Source organism: Bos indicus x Bos taurus, chromosome 7, assembly GCF_003369695.1.
Source record: "Bos indicus x Bos taurus breed Angus x Brahman F1 hybrid chromosome 7, Bos_hybrid_MaternalHap_v2.0, whole genome shotgun sequence".
In the NCBI taxonomy this organism is placed as follows: domain Eukaryota; kingdom Metazoa; phylum Chordata; class Mammalia; order Artiodactyla; family Bovidae; genus Bos; species Bos indicus x Bos taurus.
In genome coordinates, this window is record NC_040082.1 from 72,683,042 (window position 1) to 72,703,137 (window position 20,096).

Genomic DNA, 20,096 nt, shown 5'->3' on the forward strand with positions numbered 1-20,096 from the left:
ATGATGTTTCCAAAAGCCCTTGACCATCTCTCACTCTGAAAGTCCCTGAATACTGGGCCAGGGGTGGGAGGCATTTCCCCTCACCGCCTTCGAACCAGAAGCTGGAAGATTAGGGGCTCATGAAAATTGTTGGGACTCGGCCACCTGGGTTCTGCCAGACTTAGGCAGAGCTCTCTGTCCACTCCTTTTGGGACTCTGCCCCTGCCTGCCTCAGGCCTTCTCGGGTTTCTGCCCTCTGGCCCATCTTCTCTGTGATCAGCCAAAGGAAGATCCCATGAGTGGGATCAGAGGACTTGGATTCAGGTTCCAGTGTCCACGTGGAAAAGTACTGGACATCCTTGAGCAAACCTCCTCCTCTCTGGTCTAGTTTTGCCACTGAGGGAATGAGGTTCACCGGAAGCCCCAGATATGCTGCCTTATCTCACTCTCCTTGGAAGCAGCCCCTCACCCTTTCTACTACCTTATCTCTACCTCTCAATGTCTGCCTTCTTATGCACTTTCCTTTCCCCTCCAAACCCTCCACCTCTCCTCAGATCTATTTTCATTTCCATTTCTTTTCTCCGGCCACCTGTTTTTCTGTCCAATCTCCAGAAGGCTTTGGGAGGCAGAGGGGTCAGGGTCTGGTGCCTGCTTTTACATCAAGTGTCTGTCTAACTCCTAGCAAGGCACTCAGCCTTCTGGGCCCCATTGTCCTCCCTATCTGTGCTATCTGACCCCACCAATTTCACAGCATTTAAATTGCTGAGACAGAACCCGAAGGGCTTTTGAAAACTAAAGTTCAGTGAAGAGTACAATAAGAGATGGAAGGACTTAAGTTTGGGCTATTTCTTTCAGGCCTGAATCCAGTCTTATAATAGGTCTTGAGAAATGGAGTATTTCCTGCCATATCAATAAACAAGGATGCCACAGTCATCAGTGATTCTAGGCCTCCAGGGCAACCAAGAAGAACAACCTGTGATCCAGCAGCCACTTGCTAAGGTTAGCACTGAGGGAAAGAGGCAGGATACTGGCCCTAGATAGCTGAGATGCATACAAAAGAAATGATTTCCATAAACCCAGACTCTTTCATTTTCTCATGTATAGAAAATCACCAAATTCCTTGACTCAAGATATCTGGTTTTCTTTAATTCACAAAAATACCTTTGATGTTCAGACTTCCTGCCCTTTGTTGCAAACCTCCATATGACCTGACTCCTCCCCACACTCCTCGGAGCAGTTCTCTCAGGGTTACTTGAGATGCTGCCTCCTGGGCTTAAGCCCTGAAAATTTCTGCCGAATAAAGCCTAACTCTCAACATTTAAGTTGTGACTTTTTTTAAAACCGACAGTCTGCACAAACTTTATGACAATGTCCTGGAATTTTTCTTAGACCTTTAAAGTAAAATTGGAAGCAAGTAGCAGCCTGTGTGGATCACAATAAACTGTGGAAAATTCTGAAAGAGATGGGAATACCAGACCACCTGACCTGCCTCTTGAGAAACCTGTATGCAGGTCAGGAACCAACAGTTAGAACTGGACATGGAACAACAGACTGGTTCCAAATAGGAAAAGGAGTACATCAAGGCTGTATATTATCACCCTGCTTATTTAACTTATATGCAGAGTACATCATAAGAAACGCTGAACTGGAAGAAACACAAGCTGGAATCAAGATTGCGGGAGAAATATCAATAACCTCAGATATGCAGATGACACCACCCTTATGGCAGAAAGTGAAGAGGAACTAAAAAGCCTCTTGATGAAAGTGAAAGAGGAGAGTGAAAAAGTTGGCTTAAAGCTCAACATTCAGAAAACAAAGATCATGGCATCCGGTCCCATCACTTCATGGGAAATAGATGGGGAAACAGTGGAAACAGTGTCAGACTTTATTTTTTGGGGCTCCAAAATCACTACAGATGGTGACTCCAGCCATGAAATTAAAAGACGCTTACTCCTTGAAAGGAAAGTTATGACCAACCTAGATAGCATATTCAAAAGCAGAGACATTACTTTGCCAACAAAGGTCCGTCTAGTCAAGGCTATGGTTTTTCCTGTGGTCATGTATGGATGTGAGAGTTGGACTGTGAAGAAGGCTGAGCACCAAAGAATTGATGCTTCTGAACTGTGGTGTTGGAGAAGACTCTTGAGAGTCCCTTGGACTGCAAGGAGATCCAACCAGTCCATTCTGAAGGAGATCAGCCCTGGGATTTCTTTGGAGGGAATGATGCTGAAGCTGAAACTCCAGTACTTTGGCCACCTCATGCGAAGAGTTGACTCATTGGAAAAGACTCTGATGCTGGGAGGGATTGGGGGCAGGAGGAGAAGGGGATGACAGAGGATGAGATGGCTGGATGGCATCACTGACTCGATGGATGTGAGTCTGAGTGAACTCCCAGAGTTGGTGATGGACCAGGAGGCCTGGCGTGCTGTGATTCATGGGGTCGCGAAGAGTCGAGCACGACTGAGCGGCTGAACTGAACTGAACTGAGCAGCCACTTGAGAGACTTTTTTTTTTTTTTAACATCAATTCAAAGCTTAAAGGAGATGCAGTACTATTCAACATCTCCAATAATGATGGATCCAGAAGAACTAGATGAGGGACTGCAAAGTCAGTTGCTTTCTAGAGTTGTTGCATAATTCTGATTTAAGATGTATTCTTTCCATGCACAAATTTAGTTGTATTAAACACCATTCAATGTTCTGCTTTTCATACACCCTCTTAATCTACATTTCCCTTTTCTTTGAATGAAGATGTGGTTATAAGAATATTTTACTTAAAAAAAAAAAAAAAAAGAATATTTTACTTAAAAAAAAAAAAACCCTATCGTAGGAATATGATATGACAAATTAGAGAGTTCATTCCATGAGTAAAGGTAGTTTCTGCTTCTTAGCTGTAGTTTTTGGCTTCCATGTAAGGCCAATGGAGGGATAAATTAGGAATTTGGAGTTAACAGGTACATACTAGGACTTCCCTGGTGGTCCAGTGGTTGAAAATCTGCCTTGAAGTTCAGGGTTCAACACGGGTTCAATCCCTGCTCTGGGAAGAGTCCATACGCCTCAACTAGGGGGCAGCAACAAAGACCCAGTGCAGCCAAAACCAACTAAGTTTTAAAAAAAGAAAAGTTTTAAAAACAGGCAAATATGGGGAAATAGATAAGCAACAAGGTCCTACTGTATAGCACAGAGAACTATATTCAATATCTTATGATAATAATGGAAAATAATCTGAAAAAGAATATGTATGTGTATATATACAAATAAGGGACTTCCCTGGTGGCTCAGACGGTAAAGTGTCTGCCTGCAATGTGGGAGACCTGAGTTCGATCCCTGGGTCGGGAAGATCCCCTGGAGAAGGAAATGGCAACCCACTCCAGTACTCTTGCCTGGAAAATTCCATGGACAGAGGAGTCTTGTAGGCTACAGTCCATGGGGTCACAAAGAGTCGGACACGACTCAGCGACTTCACTCGCTCATATATGAATAACTGAATCACTTTACCATGTACCTAATGAATGTATCTACTAAAGAGAAACAGACTCACAGACATAAAGAACAGACTTGTGGTTGCCAAGGGGAAGGTAGGTGAGGGAGGGAAAGATTGGTAACTTGGGATTAAAAGATGCAAAGTGTTATATATAGTGTGGCTAAACAGCAAGGTCCTACTGTATAGCACAGGGAACTATATTCAGTATCCTGTGATAAAGCGTAATGGAAAAGAAGATGAAAAGAAAAAGAATTTGAAAGAATATATATGTATGTGTGTGTGTAACTGAATCTCTTTGTGGTGCAGCAGAAATTGACATAACATCGTAAATCAACTAATATTTCAATAAAATTTGAAAAATTATATGCATCTACAGATTTTGCTAATTTGTTCAACAAGTATTGATTGAATGCTTGTTCTGAGCCAGGCTGTGGACCAGATGCTAGAATGGTAAACAAGACACAGCCACAGTTCTTGAAAGAATACATAGTTAAATGAAAATTTAATTGGATTTTCATCAGTCTCTGGACTGGTGTGTGTGTGTGTGTGTGAGAGAGAGATTTTTGAGTTCCAGTTTTATGCCTATAACACAATGGGATTTGTCACTGAGAGCTAAGAGAATCTAATGAATAATTGTTCCTCTAATTCTAGTAATAAGGATTTGTTAACTCCATACCATTTTATTCCTGATAAGGATGAAATCTGTCCTATTGAGTAATGAAAATCCTAGAAGAAGCCCTCAATTTCTGAGAACCTGGAACATAAGGTATTTTCTATCAGTTGGGGACACGGCATTTTGATAGCTGAGTAAAGCAGACCATTGAGATGGCAGCAGCAGTTTTTTGTTTGTTGGCTTTCTGTCCATCAAATTATTCATTATAGGTTAAGTGACACCAGCAGGAATTAAGAGGACTCAACTAGATTCATTCAAAAAGTAGGAGAATTGAGAGAAGTAATACCTTTACCCAACAGTGTATTTTAGATTCTCAGGCTTATGCTAAGGGTGTTTGGAGTGATTAAAATAAACTAAGCTTGGAAACAAAGTTTTGCCTTATGTAAGTCATGAAGTACATATCCTGTTCTGCAGGGAAACAAGTTGTTACTGTTCAGTAGCTAAAGTCAAAGTGAAAGTGAAGTCGCTCAGTCGTGTCCAACTCTTTGTGACCCCATGCCCACTAGGCTCCTCCGTCCATTGGATTCTCCAGGCAAGAATACTGGAGTAGGTTGCCATTTCCTTCTCAAGGGTATCTTCCTGACCCAGGGATCTAACCCAGGTATCCCGCATTGCAGGCAGACACTTTAACCTCTGAGCCACAGGGAAGCCCCTGTTCAGTACTAAATCATGTCCAGCTTTTTGCGACCCCATGGACTGTAGCATGCCGGACTCCTCTGTCCTGTACTCTCTCCCAGAGTTTCTCAAATTCATGTCCATTGAGTAGATGATGTTATCTAATCATCTCATCCTCTGCCATCCCCTTCTCCTATTTGCTTTCTATCTTTTCTAGCATCAGAGTCTTTTCTAATGAATTGGCTCTTTGCATCAGGTGGCCAAAGGTTTTGGAGCTTTAGCTTCAGCATCAGTCCTTCCAGTGAATGTTCAGGGTTGATTTCCTTTAGGATTGACTGGTTTGATCTCCTTGCTGTCCAGGAGACTCTCAAGAGTCCTCTCTAGCACCGTAATTCACAAGCTTCGATTCTTTGGTGCTCAGCTTTCTTTATGGTCCAACTCTCACATCCCATCCACGACTACTGGCAAAATCATAGCTTTGACTACACAGACCTTTGTTGGCAAAGTAACGTCTCTGTTTTTTAACACACTGTCCAGGTTTCCCTTATAGCTCAGCTGGTAAAGAATCCACCTACAATGTGAGAGACCTGGGTTCAATCCCTGGGTTTGGAAGATCCCTTGAATAAGAGAAAGGCTACCCACTCCAGTGTTCTTGCCTGGAGAATGCCATGGACTGTATAGTCCATGGGGTTGCAAAGAGTCAGACACAATTGAGCAACTTTCACTTTCACTTTCCTTGGTGGCTCAGTAGTAAAGAATCCACTTGAGATTCAGAAGATGTGGGTTCGATCCCTGGGTCAGTAAGATCCCTTGGAGGAGAGCATGGTAACCCATCCAGTATTCTTGACTGGAGAATCCCATGACAGTGGAGCCTGGCCAGCTACAGTCTGTAAAGTCAAAGATTTGGACACGACTGAAGTGACTTAGCATGCACACACTAGGTTTGTCATAGCTTTCCTTCCAAGGAGCAAATGTCTTTTAATTTCATGACTGCAGTCACTATTCACATGGATTTTGTAGCCCAAGAAAGTAAAATTTGCACTGATTCCACTTTTCCCCCTTCCATTTGCCATGAAGTTATAGGACCATATGCCATGATCTTAGTTTTTTAATGTTGAGTTTGAAGCCAGCCTTTTCACTCTTCGCTTTCACCCTTATCAAGAGGCTCTTTAGTTACTCTTCACTTTCTGCCATTAGAGTGGTGTCATCTGCATATCTGAAGTTGTTGATATTTCTCCTGGAAATCTTGATTCCAGTTTATAATTCATCCAGTCCAGTATTTTGCATAATTTACTCTGGATAGAAGTGAAATAAGCAGGGTGACAATATATAGCCTTGACATACTCTTTTCCCAATTTTGAGCTAGTTATTTGTTCTATGTCCAGTTCTAACTGTTGCTTCTTGACTCACATAAAGGTTTCTCAAGAGATAGGTAAGGTGGTCTGGTACACCCGTGTCTTTTAAAGATTATCCACAGTTAATTGTGATCCACACAATCAAAGGCTTCAGCATAGTCAATGAAGCAGAAGTAGATGTTTTTCTGGAATTACCTTGCTTTCTCCACAATCCAAAGAATGTTGACAATTTGATCTCTGGTTCGTCTGACTTTTCTTACCTGAGTATTGCACTATTAATTTTGTGGCTTTGGTAAGTGAATATCTCTGTCTCAGTTTGCTCATCTCTTAGCTGTAAATGAATAGTTCCTACCTCACAGTTTGTGGCAATGATTAAATCATAGAGAACTTATAAAATTTATGGCCTTATTATAACCACCTTGCAGACTTGGGAGAGGATAGAGTGAAACAGTGTATTATCTGTCACTATTCAGAATAACCAAGATATGGGAAAAATTAAACGCCCATCCGCAGACAAATGGATAAGGAAGATGTGAATATATACCCAGTGGAATATGACTCAGCTATAGAAAAATATGAAATAATGCCATTTGCAGCAACATGGATGGACCTAGTGATTCTCAAACTAAGTGAAGTAAGTCAGAAAAAGACAAAATATCGCCTGATATCACTTACATGTGAAATGTAAGATACGACATGTAAGATACGACAAAATAAACTTATCTATGAGACAGAAACAGACTCACAGACACAGAGAACAGATTTATGGTTTTCAAGGGGCAGGAGGGTTGGGGAGCAGTGGATTGGAGTTGTTGGGGATTAGCAGCTGTGAAGTATTACATAGAGAATGGATAAACAAGGTCCTACTGTATAGCACAGGGACCTATTCAATATCCTGTGATAAATCATAATAGAAAAGAATATGAAAAAGACTATATCTATATATATACACACACACACACGTATATGGGCTTCCCAGGTGGTGCTAGTGGTAAAGAACCTGCCTGCCAATGCAAGAGATGTAAGAGACATGGATTTGATCCCTGGGTCAGGAAGATCTCCTGGAGGAGAGTATGGCAACCCTCTCCACTATTCTTTAAAAAAAGTTATTTATTTATTTGTTACTTTTTATCTTTTTTGGCCACACCATGCTGCATGTGGTATCTTAGTTCCCAGACCAGGGATTGAACCCAGTGGAAGCATGGAGTCTTAACCACTGGACCACCTGGGAAACCCCAAACTCCAGTATTCTTTCTTGGGGAATCCCATGAACAAAGGAGTCTGGCGGGCTACAGTACATAGGGTCGAGACATGACTAAAGTGACTTAGCACACATGCGTGCACACACACACATATATATCTGAATCACTTGCTATATACCAGAAACTGATATAACAACTGTACTTCAACTAATACAACTGTAAATCAACTGTACTTCAATAAAATATTTTAAAAAAAAGAGAAAAGGCTTTATTATTGCTAAAGCCATTTTCAGAAGTTAGACTTTGCTATAGATTGACTCAACATGTTACTGTCTTACATTTACTTAGCTTTGGGGGTGGCCTATCCTCAGGAATCTCCTAGAATAACAGGAAGTCAATTGCAGTATCAGTTGGGAAATGACAGAGCCCCAAAGATATACAGTCGGTAATAGACTGTATCTTTCATGTGTGTGTGTGTGTGTGAATCACTAAATCGGGTCTGACTCTTTGCGACTCCATGGACTGTAGCCTGCCAGGCTCCTCTGTCCATGAAGTTCTTCAGACAAGAATACAGGACAGGGCAGCCATTCCCTTCTCCAGGGGATCTTCATGATCCAGTGATCAAACCTGGGTCTTCTGCATTACAGGTGGATTCCTTACTGTCTGAGTCACCAAGGAAGCCCCGTCTGTTACAAAGGACCTCTTAGCTTCCAATCTCATCTCTTCCCTTGAACACTGCAGTTTCCTCCTAACTGGTCTCCTGGATTTTACTCTTGCCCTTCTCATCACAGCTGCCAGAGAAACTTTTCAAAAAGTAAGTCAAATCCTATCACTCCCCAACTCCAAACCTATTAGCTTCCCATTGTCTTGGAATAGAATCCAAGCTCCTTTCTGTGACCAACAAGGAAGCCTACCCTACACTTTTCGGGCCTCATTATTGTGAACTCATTACTCTCAAACCTCCACCTCATTATTCTTAGTCATACGTCAAGGACTTTGCATTTTTAGTACCCTCTGCCTGGAACACTTGAGTCCTCACGACAGGTCCCTTTTGATGTTCAGATCTCAGTACATGAGTATAACAACCTCAGATAAAACCTAAAATGTATGTTTTCTTCAAATCACTAGTAACTAGATGCTATTGGGTTGCTTATCCATTTATCTCAAAGCTCTGTGTTCCAGAAGGAAAAGAGAGGCCAAGTTGGCTTGGGCCATTACTGAGTGCCCAGTACTGAGAGCTGCACTAGGCATAGAGTCAAAGGTCTATAAATATTGAGCCCAGGCTAGATCCTTAGAGCAAAGACCTCATGAATGTAGATGGACTTATGGGAATACAGCCTTGGGAACGAAATCAGGAAATAAAGCTACTGCCTGTTGGATGTAGACAGAAAGTCTTTACTCACAGCATCTCAAATAGAGAAGAAAAGGAGAACCACCTAAGTTTTGCCCGATGGAGGAAAGGATGCTAATAACAGTGACTTTTAAGGTAGATATTTTTTTAAGGCAGAAATAGTTTATTGCTCTTTTAAAACCCCATGTTGATAAAAAAAAATTACATGATTTGTGAACTGTCAATAAGTTCAAACAACACCTCAGTTGGCAGAGTGGGAAAGCGAGGGAAAGAAGGAGACCTACTTACAGATGGTTTCAGTAACTCAGATGCATTGAAATTATCCCTACAGTCTTAGACTCTGGCTTGGGGGAGAAGAGGGGAGGATGTTTCCCAAAAATATAGTGTAGGTTCCACTGAACCAGATGCTCAGATTACCATCTGGATACTTTGGGCTCAATATGCCAATGAACATGGAGATAGAAGCATTACCATACTGCCAGGGCAACCCTCCCCCATTACAATGAGGGACCAGGGTTGCTGTTACACACAACAGAGTCCGGAAAAGTGGGACTGGAGCCCAGGGGATTCACTGGGACATCTCTGCACACTTCTGTACCCAATGGTAACAGAAAAGAAGCAATTGCAACAACTGTAACCTGACACGGTTGAGGCAACGCAGACCCTGCGGAAATCAAAGTCTGGATATCTCCTCAGGAAAGCCATCAGGCCAACGAGTTGGGAAGTATTAGAGAAGGCAATGGCGCCCCACTCCAGTTCTCTTGCCTGGAAAATCCCATGGACGGAGGAGCCTGGTAGGCTGCAATCCATGGGGCTGCTAAGAGTCGGACACAACTGAGCGACATCACTTTCACTTTTCACTTTCATGCATTGGAGAAGGAAATGGCAACCCACTCCAGTGTTCTTGCCTGGAGAATCCCAGGGACAGCAGAGCCTGATGGGCTGCCATCTATGGGGTCGCACAGAGTCGGACATGACTGAAGTGACTTAGCAGCAGCAGCAGCAGCAGCAAAGTATTAGCCAAGAGTGACAAAATCTAGACTGAATGGTAGGAGGGAGATAATGGAATGTTCACTTAGAGCTTCAGAACCAGCCTCAGCTGCAGAGAACCGTAGCTTGTCTTGCTAACTCATTTTTCCTAAGTCTTAAGAGAGATTGTGGCTTGTTGTTCAGTTGCTCAGTTGTGTCTGACACTTTGCGACCCCATGGACTGCAGCATGCCAGACTTCCCTGACCTTTCACCATCTTTCGGAGCTTGCTCAAACATGTCCATTGAGTCAGAGAAGCTATCCAACTATCTCCGGGATTTTTATGAATGGCTGGACTTGTACCCCACCTTTCAGAAGGAGTGAGGTCCTTTTGCCCACAGTAGAGGAGACCCATATTGTCAGATGAGACCAGGTATAATGAGAGGGAATGAACAACACTGAGGGCCCGAGGGTGTACTGTGTCAGACGACTCTTACGTTCTCACTTCAGACCTTTGCAGTTTCACCTGTCTTCAAGGCCCTTGGTCACTTGTTTCAGCTCAGCCACTTCCGTGGTGACCAGCTCTACGTGGATCCTATCTAGTCACCACCATGGTGACACGTTTATACAGACACGGCCTGACAGTGCTTCACCTCATGGGTGCGCCTCCCACCCCACAGCTTGCCTGTTGCTACTGGAGTACGAGACACTGTGCACCAGCACAATGTCCACACGTGTACTACACAGAAGTGCGGGAGAATTCATGTCTCACGGGGCAAAACCCTGACCTCTGAAAGCTGATATCTGCCAAATGAAAACTTTTCATTTCCTGCTCCGTGTTGAGCTATCTTAAGATGCAAGCATTCAGATGGTCTCTCGGAGGCAGACCCATGGGATGGAGCAATGTAGTTCCTACCAAACAGTAGCCTTCCTCCTGTATTTCTCCCTGTTCCTTGCCTCCCTGCCTTGTTCTGTCATGCCTGATACCTTGGAATTGCACTCCCCAGTAAACTGTAAACATGTAAGCTTTTGATTCAGGCTGTTTTCTATGGGACCTAGCCTATGACATTGTGTATCAAATTAGTGGCTCAACCACAGAGAAAATAACAATTTCAAGTGAATTTAAAACACACTATCTGCAGGACCGTAATCCTACATTTTCCCAATAGGCCATATCCTAAAAACAGAAAAATCTTAAATGATATTTAGTAATCACAGGTCAATAATAATATTGATGTTGTTATTTAAAAACTATACAGATATAGAAAACAAATATATGGTTACCAAAAGAGAAAAGACCCTGATGTTGCAGAAGATTGAGGGCAGGAAGAGAAGGGGGTGACAGAAAACAAGATGGATGGATGGCATCACTGACTCAATGGACATGAATCTGAGCAAACTCCAGGAGATAAGGGACAGGGAAAACTGGCATGGGGTCACACAGAGTCAGACATGACTGAGCGACTGAATAACAATAGCAAAAGGGAAAGGAAGAGGAGGGATTAGGGGATTGGGATTAACAGATACACAGTACTATATATAAAACAGATAAAACAACAAGGACCTACTGTATAGCACAGGGAACTATATTCAATATCTTGTAATAATCTGAATCTGAAAAAGAATATATATTTGTGTGCATGCATATGTATAACTGAATTACTTTGTTGTGCATCAGAAACTAATATAGCATTATAAACCAACTATACTTAAATAAAAAATAAATTTAAAAAACTATATATGGGGGCTTCCTTGGTGGCTCAATGGCAAAGAATCCACCTGCCAATTCAGGAGACCCAGGTTTGATCCCTGGATACCCTAGATCCCTGTCAACCTACTCCAGTATTCTTGCCTGGGGAATCCCATGAACAGAGGCACCTGGTGGGCTACAGTCCATGGGGTCACAAAAGAGTTGTACATGACTTAGCGACTGAACAACAATAGCATATCTTCCTGTAGATAGAGCAAGAAAGAGTGGTCATATTATGCATTAGAACCAAGATTTATGGCTTCCCAGATGGTGCAATAGTAAAGAATCTGTCTGCCACTGCAGGAGAACCAAAATTTTTGGTGAAAGAGATATATATAGATCTAAAATCAAAAGGATTAAGTAAAACATTGTAATCTTAAATTTGAATTAGAAATATTAATAAGAACACAATTTATTTTTCTTTTTCAAACAGAAAATGTGTTGCCCAATTCTGTTGACTAAAGAGGTCTATTAAATGTAATTACTGAGGAGACCCAACAACGGTTTCTAAATATCATTTTCTGCTAAGAGATCACAGAACTCTTTGAAGAAATGACTAATCCCAGTCTGAGGGCAGGTAATGTACAGGATGAGCCAGGAATGTGTGTCAGAGAGCAAACAAGCTGTTGAACTGTTACAAGGGGCCAAAGATGGGGAAATTTAAGCATCAGAAATTATAATGATGGGCTTTTCTGGTGGCTCAGTGGTGAAGAATCCACCTGCCAGTGCAGAAGACATGGGTTCGATCCCTGAACCAGGAAGATCGCATGTGCTGCAGAGCACCTAAGCTTCTGCACCACAGCTTTTGAGCCTGTGCTCTAGACCTTGGGAGCCGCAACTACTGAGCCCACGAGCTGCAGCTACTAAAGCCTGTGTGCTCTAGAACCCATGCTTAGCGACAAGAGAAGCCACCACAATGAGAAGCTGATGCACCGCAGCTAGAGAGTAGCCCCTGCTTACCCAACTAGAGAAAAGCCTGAGCAACAATAAAGATCCAGCACAGCCAAAAAAAATTTTACATAAATAAATAAAATTATTTTTTAAAATGTAATGACTATCTCTTCTGTACTGAATTGCCTTTGCAACTTTGTCAGAAATCAGTTGTTTATATATGTGTATGTCTTTTTTCTAGACTATTTTCTTTCATTGACCTATTTGTTTATTTTGATGCCAAAACCACACTGTTTTAATAACTGTACCTGTATAATAAGTCTTGAAATCTGGTAGTGTTAGTCCTCCAATTTTGTTCTTTACCAAAGTTTTTTTTTTCTACTTTAGGTACTGCCAGAGTTCTGTGATTGCATTGACTCTATTTTTTTTTTCTAATTTATTTATTTTAATTGGAGGCTAATTACTTTACAATATTGTATTGGTTTTGCCATACATTGACATGAATCTGCCATGGGTGTACATGTATTCCCCATCTTGAACCCCCCTCCCACCTCCCTCCCCATATCATTCCTCTGGGTCATCCCAGTTCACCAGCCCCGAGCATCCTGTATCATGCATCCAACCTGGACTGGTAATTCATTTCCCATATGATAATATACATGTTTCAATGCTATTCTACCAAATCATCCCAGCCTCGCCCTCTCCCACAGAATCCTATAGTCCTATAGTCCTACTGTTCTATACATCTGTATCTCTTTTGCTGTCTCTCATACAGGGTTATCGTTACTGTCTTTGTAAATTTCATATATATGCATTAGTATATGTGAACTGTGAACTTCCTGATGTTCAAGCTGGTTTTAGAAAAGGAAGAAGAACCAGAGATCAAATTGCCAACATCCACTGGATCATGGAAAAAGCAAGAGAATTTCAGAAAAACATCTATTTCTGCTTTATTGACTATGCCAAAGCCTTTGACTGTGTGGATCACAATAAACTGTGGAAAATTCTGAAAGAGATGGGAATACCAGACCACCTGATCTGCCTCTTGAGAAATTTGTATGCAGGTCAGGAAGCAACAGTTAGAACTGACATGGAACAACAGACTGGTTCCAAACAGGAAAAGGAGTACGTCAAGGCTGTATATTGTCACCCTGTTTATTTAACTTCTTTTTTTTTGTTTGTTTATTTAACTTCTATGCAGAGTACATCATGAGAAACGCTGGGCTGGAAGAAACACAAGCTGGAATCAAGATTGCCAGGAGAAATCTCAATAACCTCAGATATGCAGATGACACCACCCTTATGGCAGAAAGTGAAGAGGAACTAAAAAGCCTCTTGATGAAAGTGAAAGAGGAGAGTGAAAAAGTTGGCTTAAAGCTCAACATTCAGAAAACGAAGATCATGGCATCCGGTCCCATCACTTCATGGGAAATAGATGGGGAAACAGTGGAAACAGTGTCAGACTTTATTTTTTGTGGCTCCAAAATCACTGCAGATGGTGACTGCAGCCATGAAATTAAAAGACGCTTACTCCTTGGAAGGAAAGTTATGACCAACCTAGATAGCATAATCAAAAGCACACATTACTTTGCCAACAAAGGTTCATCTAGTCAAGGCTATGGTTTTTCCTGTGGTCATGTATGGATGTGAGAGTTGGACTGTGAAGAAGGCTGAGCGCCAAAGAATTGATGCTTTTGAACTGTGGTGTTGGAGAAGACTCTTGAGAGTCCCTTGGACTGCAAGGAGATCCAACCAGTCCATTCTGAAGGAGATCAGCCCTGGGATTTCTTTGGAAGGATTGATGCTAAAGCTGAAACTCCAGTACTTTTGCCACTTCGTGTGAAGAGTTGACTCATTGGAAAAGACTCTGATGCTGGGAGGGATTGGGGGCAAGAGGAGAAGGGGATGACAGAGGATGAGATGGCTGGATGGCATCATTGACTCAATGGACGTGAGTCTCAGTGAACTCCAGGAGTTGGTGATGGACAGGGAGGCCTGGCGTGCTGTGATTCATAGGGTCGAAAAGAGTTGGACACGACTGAGCAACTGATCTGATCTGATTATTGTTTTTCTTTCTGGCTTACTTCACTCTGTATAATAGGCTCCAGTTTCATCCACCTCATTAGAACTGATTCAAATGTATTCTTTTTAATGGTGGCGTAATACTCCATTGTGTATATGTACCACAGCTTTCTTATCCATTCATCTGCTGATGGACATCTAGGTTGCTTCCATGTCCTGGCTATTATAAACAGTGCTGCAATGAACATTGGGGTACATGTGTCTCTTTCAATTCTGGTCTTCTCAGTGTGAATGCCCAGCAGTGGGACTGCTGGGTCGTATGGCAGTTCTATTTCCAGTTTTTTAAGGAATCTCCACACTGTTCTCCATAGTGGCTGTACTAGTTTGCATTCCTACCAACAGTGTAAGAGGGTTCCCTTTTCTCCATACCCTCTCCAGCATTTATTGTTTGTAGACTTTTGGATCGCAGCCATTCTGACTGGCATGAGATGGTACCTCATTGTGGTTTTGATTTGCATTTCTCTGATAATGAGTGATATTGAGCATCTTTTCATGTGTTTTTCAGCCATCTGTATGTCTTCTTTGGAGAAATGTCTATTTAGTTCTTTGGCCCATTTTTTGATTGGGTCATTTATTTTTCTGGAATTGAGCTGCAGGAGTTGCTTGTATATTTTTGAGATTAGTTGTTTGTCAGTTGCTTCATTTGCTATTATTTTCTCCCATTCTGAAGGCTGTCTTTTCACTTTGCTTATAGTTTCTTTTGTTGTGCATAAGCTTGTAATTTTAATTAGGTCCCATTTGTTTATTTTTGCTTTTATTTTCAATATTGAGGGAGGTGGCTCATGGAGGATCCTGCTGTGATATATGTCGGAGAGTGTTTTTCCTATGTTCTCCTCTAGGAGTTTTATAGTTTCTAGTCTTATGTTTAGATCTTTAATCCATTTTGAGTTTATTTTTGTGTATGGTGTTAGAAAGTGTTCTAGTTTCATTCTTTTACAAGTGGTTGACCAGTTTTCCCAGCACCACTTGTTAAAGACATTGTCTTTTCTCCATTGTATATTCTTGCCTCCTTTGTCAAAGATAAGGTGTCCATAGGTGCATGGATTTATCTCTGGGCTTTCTATTTTGTTCCATTGATCTATATTTCTGTCTTTGTGCCAGTACCATACTGTCTTGATGACTGTGGCTTTGTAGTACAGCCTGAAGTCTGGCAGGTTGATTCCTCCAGTTCCATTCTTCTTTCTCAAGATTGCTTTGGCTATTCGAGGTTTTTTGTATTTCCATACAAATTGTGAAGTTATTTGTTCGAGCTCTGTGAAGAATACTGTTGGTAGCTTGATAGGGATTGCATTGAATCTATAAATATGGTTTTTATTTTTCAATTTGTTAATGTGGTGATTGATTTGTGGATATTGAAGAATCCTTGCATCTGTGGGATAAAGCCCACTTGGTCATGATGTACGATCTTTTTAATGTGTTGTTGGATTCTGATTGCTAGAATTTTGTTAAGGATTTTTGCATCTATGTTCATCAGTGATATTGGCCTGTAGTTTTCTTTTTTTGTGGCATCTTTGTCAGGTTTTGGTATTAGGGTGATGGTGGCCTCATAGAATGAGTTTGGAAATTGCTTCCTCTGCAATTTTCTGGAAGAGTTTGAGTAGGATAGGTGTTAGCTCATCTCTAAATTTCTGGTAGAATTCAGCTGTGAAGCCCTCTGGACCGGGGCTTTTGTTTGCTAGAAGCTTTCGATTACAGTTTCAATTTCTGTGCTTGTGATGGGTCTGTTAAGATTTTCTATTTCTTCCTGGTTCAGTTTTGGAAAGTTGTACTTTTATAAGAATTTGTCCATTTCTTCCAAGTTGTCCATTTTATTGGTATATAATTGCTGATAGTAGTCTCTTGTGATTCTTTGTATTTCTGTGTTGTCTGTTGTGATCTCTCCATTTTCACTCCTAATTTTATTGATTTGATTTTTCTACCTTTGTTCATTGATGAGTCTGGCTAGTGGTTTGTCAATTTTATTTATCCTCTCAAAGAACCAGCTTTTGGCTTTGTTGATTTTTGCTATGGTCTCTTTTGTTTCTTTTGCATTTATTTCTGCCCTAATTTTTAAGATTTCTTTCCTTCTACTAACCCTGAGGTTCTTCATTTCTTCCTTTTCTAGTTGTTTTAGGTGTAGAGTTGGGTTATTTATTTGACTTTTTTCTTGTTTCTTGAGGTATGCCTGTATTGCTATGAACTTTCCCCTTAGCAATGCTTTTACAGTGTCCCACAGGTTTTGGATTGTTGTGTTTTCATTTTCATTTGTTTCTATGCATATTTTGATTTCTTTTTTGATTTCTTCTGTGATTTGTTGGTTATTCAGCAGTGTGTTTTTCAGCCTCCATATGTTGGAATTTTAAATAGTTTTTCTCCTGTAATTGAGATCTAATCTTACTGCATTGTGGTCAGAAAAGATGCTTGGAATGATTTCAATTGTTTTGAATTTACCAAGGCTAGATTTATGGCCCAGGATGTGATCTGTCCTGGAGAAGGTTCCGTGTGCGCTTGAGGAAAAGGTGAAATTCATTTTTTGGGGGTGAAATGTCCTATAGATATCAATTAGGTCTAACTGGTCTATTGTATCATTTAAACTTTGTGTTTCCTTGTTAATTTTCTGTTTAGTTAATCTATCCATAGGTGTGAGTGGGGTATTAAAGTCTCCCACTATTATTGTGTTATTGTTAATTTCCCCTTTCATACTTGTTAGCATTTGTCTTACATATTGTGGTGCTCCTATCTTGGGTGCATATATATTTATAATTGTTATATCTTCTTCTTGGATTGATCCTTTGGTCACTATGTAGTGTCCTTCTTTGTCTCTTTTCACAGACTTTGTTTTAAAGTCTATTTTATCTGATATGAGTATTGCTACTCCTGCTTTCTTTTGGTCTCTATTTGCATGGTATATCTTTTTCCAGCCCTTCACTTTTGGTCTGTATGTGTCCCTTGTTTCGAGGTGGGTCTTTTGTAGACAGCATATATAGGGGTCTTGTTTTTGTATCCATTCAGCCGGTCTTTGTCTTTTGGTTGGAGTATTCAACCCATTTATGTTTAAAGTAATTGTTGATAAGTATGATCCCATTGCCATTTACTTTATTGTTTTGGGTTCGAATTTATACACCCTTTCTGTGTTTCCTGTCTAGAGAAGATCAAGCTTTGGCTTGTCTGTAAAGCTTTTGACTTCTCCTTCATATTTGAATGAGATCCTTGCTGGGCCCAGTAATCTGGGCTGTATATTACTTTCATCACTTTCAGTATGTCCTGCCCTTCCCTCCTGGCCTGAAGAGTTTCTATTGAAAGATCAGCTGTTATCCTTATGGGAATTCCCTTGTGTGTTATTTATTGTTTTTCCCCTCCTGCTTTTAATATTTGTTCTTTGAGTTTGATCTTTGTTAATTTGATTAATATGTGTCTTGGGGTGTTTCGCCTTGGGTTTATCCTGTTTGGGACTCTTTGGGTTTCTTGGACTTGGGTGGTTATTTCCTTCCCCACTTTAGGGAAGTTTTCAACAATTATCTCCTCAAGTATTTTCTCATGGTCTTTCTTTCTGTCTTCTTCTTCTTCTGGGACTCCTATGATTCGAATGTTGGGGCGTTTAACATTGTCCCAGAGGTCTATGAGATTGTCCTCATTTCTTTTAATTTGTTTTTCTTTTTCCCTCTCTGTTTCACTTATTTCTACCATTCTATCTTCTACCTCACTTATTCTATCTTCTGCCTCCATTATTCTACTGTTGGTTCCCTCCATTTATTGCATTATTCATTATATATTGACTCTTTTTTATTTCTTTTAGGTCCTTGTTAAACCTTTCTTGCATCTTCTCAATCCTTGTCTCCAGGCTATTTGTCTATAATTCCATTTTGTTTTCAAGATTTTGGATCATTTTCACTATCATTATTTGGAATTCTTTATCAGGTAGATTCCCTATCTCTTCCTCTTTTGTTTGGGTTGGTGAGCATTTATCCCATTCTTTACCTGGGTATTTCTCTGCCTCTTCATCTTGCTTGTATTGCTGTGTTTGGGGTAGCCTTTCTGTATTCTGGCAGTTTTTGGAGTTCTTTTTATTGTGGAGTTTCCTTGCTGTGGGTGGGGTTGTACAGATGGCTTGTCAAGGTTTCCTGATTAGGGAAGCTTGTGTTGGTGTTCTGGTGGGTGGAGCTGGATTTTTTCTCTCTGGGGTGCAATAAAGTGTCCAGTAATGAGTTATGAGATGTCAATGGGTTTGGAGTGACTTTGGGCAGCCTGTATATTGAAGCTCAGGGCTATGTTCCTGTGTTGCTGGAGAATTTGTGTGGTATGTCTTGCCCTGGAACTTGTTGGCCCTTGGGTGGTGCTTGGTTTCAATGTAGGTATGGAGGCGTTTGATGAGCTCCTATTGATTAATGATCCCTGGAGTCAGGAGTTCTCTAGTGTTCTCAGGATTCGGACTTAAGCCTCCTGTCTCTGATTTTCAGTCTTATTCTTACAGTAGCCTCAAGACTTCTCCATCTGTCACTTCCAAGGCGGTTCCCTCTGTTTTAGCTTCTTCTGTTTGCTGGTCTCTTCAGTGTCTAATTTCTGCCCTGACACAAGGGGGGGGTGGTGGACACTTTTTTAGGCTCACTTGTTCAGTCACGCTGTGGGGAGGGAGAAACACTGCAAACAAATAACTGGCGTGTGTTCACAGTGTCTCGGCCACACTGGGCTTGCCCCCGCTCACAGTGCGTGTGTATTTTCCCTGTCTACACTGCTTAGGCTCTAGGTTGCTCTGCTGGGAACTGTCTGAGGCCAGCCCTGGGTTGTATGTGCTTCCCAAGTCTAAGCCGCTCAGGTTCAGGTACTTGGGTACTCCACAAAGGTGCAGACTTGGTTGTGCCTGCGTTTTGTGCCCTTCCCAGGTCCAAGCAGCTCAGGTGACCAGGTGTTTGGTGAACATGGTTGCTGCGACTTATCGCCTCCCCCGTCCCTGCCACTCGGTTTTCTGGATGTACAACTGGGGCACCTTCTCAGGCGGATGTCGACAGTCCAGAATCCCAAGAAGTCTTGGTTAGCAACGAAGCCTGCTTGCAGTTTGGTAGATGATGCCTCTCTGGAGCCGCGATTGTCCCCTTCTGGCTCTGGCTGCCCTCACCTGCCTGGGTCTGGTTGGGGATGGGCCGGTCCACAGGCGGCTAGCTCTTGTCAGTCCTTTGTTCCTTTGTTCTGTGAGCGGGCCTGGCCTGGCGGTGTCTTAGGTTAGGGCTTTTCGCCTGGTAGCTATCTCACAGTCTGGTTTGCTATCTCGAGTCAGTTCTCTCAGATTGCCCTCGGGGCATTCAGGCCTGATCCTTACTCTAAGCAATGCAGCCCGCACCTCCCTGCCCAGCCCCCGCTTGCTAGTGGCAGATGCGGGCGTCTGCGCTGCTTCTCCACTGGGAGTTACTGTTGGGCACGTAATCTGTGGGTTTTAATTATTTATTTATTTTTCCTCCCAGTTATGCTGTCCTCTGAGGTTCCAAGGCTCACCACAGCCTCGCCAGTGAGAGTGTTTCCTGGTGTTTGGAAACTTCTCTCACTTTTAAGACTCCCTTCCCAGGACGGATCTCCGTCCATGCCTTTTTCGTCTCTCTTTTTATCTTTTATATTTTTTCCTACCTCCTTTCGAAGACAATGGGCTGCTTTTCTGGGTGCCTGATGTCCTCTGCCAGCATTCAGAAGTTGTTTTGTGGAATTTACTCAGCGTTCAAATGTTCTTTTGATGAATTTGTGGGGGAGAAAGTGGTCTCCCCGTCCTATTCCTCTGCCAT